This window comes from Durio zibethinus, unplaced genomic scaffold (assembly GCF_047325235.1).
Source record: "Durio zibethinus cultivar Kanyao isolate XHJ-2024 unplaced genomic scaffold, ASM4732523v1 HiC_scaffold_3, whole genome shotgun sequence".
Taxonomy (NCBI): domain Eukaryota; kingdom Viridiplantae; phylum Streptophyta; class Magnoliopsida; order Malvales; family Malvaceae; genus Durio; species Durio zibethinus.
Window position 1 is genome coordinate 5,615,737 of NW_028323044.1, and position 2,500 is coordinate 5,618,236.

Consider the following 2,500-nt stretch of genomic DNA (forward strand, 5'->3'; position numbering starts at 1 on the left):
GGTGTGGGTTGTTGCCTCGATCACCAGCGGCACATGCTGAGCCTTGGTGCGGGCGGTTGCCTCGAGCACCATCGGCAGACCCTGGGCCCTGGTGCGGCCGGTTGCCCCGATAACCATCGGCACACGCTGGGCCCTGGAGCGGCCGGTTGCCTCGATCACCATCGGCAAAAGCTGGGCCCTGGTGCGGGCGCTTGCCTCGACCACCATCGGCACACGCTGGGCACTGGTGCGGGCGCTTGCCTCGACCACCATCGGCACACGCTGGGCACTGGTGCGGGCGCTTGCCTCGACCACCATCGGCACACGCTGGGCCCTGGTGCGGGCGCTTGCCTCGACCACCATCGGCACACGCTCGACCCTGGTGCGGTCGGTTGCCTCGAGCACCATCGGCACACGCTCGGCCCTGGTGCGGGCGCTTGCCTCGACCACCATCGGCACACGCTGGGCCCTGGTGCGGCAGGTTGCCTCGAGCACCATCGGCACACGCTGGGCACTGGTGCGGTCGGTTGCCTCGACCACCATCGGCACACGCTGGGCCCTGGTGCGGGCGCTTGCCTCGACCACCATCGGCACACGCTGGGCCCTGGTGCGGCAGGTTGCCTCGAGCACCATCGGCACACGCTGGGCCCTGGTGCGGTCGGTTGCCTCGATCACCATCGGCACACGCTGGGCCCTGGTGCGGGCGGTTGCCTCGACCACCATCGGCACACGCTGGGCCCTGGTGCGGCAGCTTGCCTCGAGCACCATCGGCACACGCTCGGCCCTGGTGCGGTCGGTTGCCTCGACCACCATCGGCACACGCTGGGCCCTGGTGCGGCAGGTTGCCTCGACCACCATCGGCACACGCTGGGCCCTGGTGCGGGCGGTTGCCTCGACCACCATCGGCACACGCTCCGCCCTGGTGCGGTCGGTTGCCTCGAGCACCATCGGCACACGCTGGGCCCTGGTGCGGCAGGTTGCCTCGACCACCATCGGCACACGCTGGGCCCTGGTGCGGGCGGTTGCCTCGACCACCATCGGCACACGCTGGGCCCTGGTGCGGGCGCTTGCCTCGACCACCATCGGCACACGCTGGGCCCTGGTGCGGCAGGTTGCCTCGACCACCATCGGCACACGCTGGGCCCTGGTGCGGGCGCTTGCCTCGACCACCATCGGCACACGCTGGGCCCTGGTGCGGGCGCTTGCCTCGACCACCATCGGCACACGCTGGGCCCTGGTGCGGCAGGTTGCCTCGACCACCATCGGCACACGCTGGGCCCTGGTGCGGGCGCTTGCCTCGAGCACCATCGGCACACGCTCGGCCCTGGTGCGGTCGGTTGCCTCGAGCACCATCGGCACACGCTGGGCCCTGGTGCGGCAGGTTGCCTCGACCATCATCGGCAGCCTCGACCACCATCAGCACACGCTGGGCCCTGGTGCGGGCGCTTGCCTCGACCACCATCGGCACACGCTCGGCCCTGGTGCGGTCGGTTGCCTCGAGCACCATCGGCACACGCTGGGCCCTGGTGCGGCAGGTTGCCTCGACCACCATCGGCACACGCTGGGCCCTGGTGCGGGCGGTTGCCTCGACCACCATCGGCACACGCTGGTCCCTGGTGCGGGCGCTTGCCTCGAGCACCATCGGCACACGCTGGGCCCTGGTGCGGCAGGTTGCCTCGAGCACCATCGGCACACGCTGGGCCCTGGTGCGGCAGGTTGCCTCGAGCACCATCGGCACACGCTGGGCCCTGGTGCGGGAGCTTGCCTCGAGCGCCATCGGCACACGCTGGGCCCTGGTGCGGCAGGTTGCCTCGAGCACCATCGGCACACGCTGGGCCCTGGTGCGGTCGGTTGCCTCGAGCACCATCGGCACACGCTGGGCGCTGGTGCGGGCGCTTGCCTCGACCAGCATCGGCACACGCTGGGCCCTGGTGCGGCAGGTTGCCTCGATCACCATCGGCACACGCTGGGCCCTGGTGCGACAGGTTGCCTCGAGCACCATCGGCACACTATCGGCCCTGGTGCGGGCGGTTGCCTCGACCACCGTCGGCACACGCTGGGCCCTGGTGCGGGCGCTTGCCTCGAGCACCTTCGGCACACGCTGGGCCCTGGTGCGGGCGGTTGCCTCGAGCACCATCGGCACACGCTGGGCCCTGGTGGGTTTAGGCACATCTTCAAATTTCTGCCGTGCCAATGCCATTTTTATGGCTTGTAAATTCATACAATGGTCCCCTAAGCCTTCACGTGAAGTTTCGTTGGAAGATGACTCGTTTTCTATTTTTCATGATTTTCGAAACTTTTTGCGGTTCGGGATTTTTTAAAATTTTTTTATAAGGATTTTTGGCCCCAAATTTTGTAGGCATGATCCTTCTATTTTTGTTGGCATGCACAAAAAAATTCAGCTAAAAACTCGAAGTAGAGAAGATTTTGTGACCGTTTGAAAAAAGTGTCCCCATTTCAGACACTTTAACGGCTACTGGTAGCAAACCTGTAAAATCTCAAATGCTCTTTAAGGGGGTGT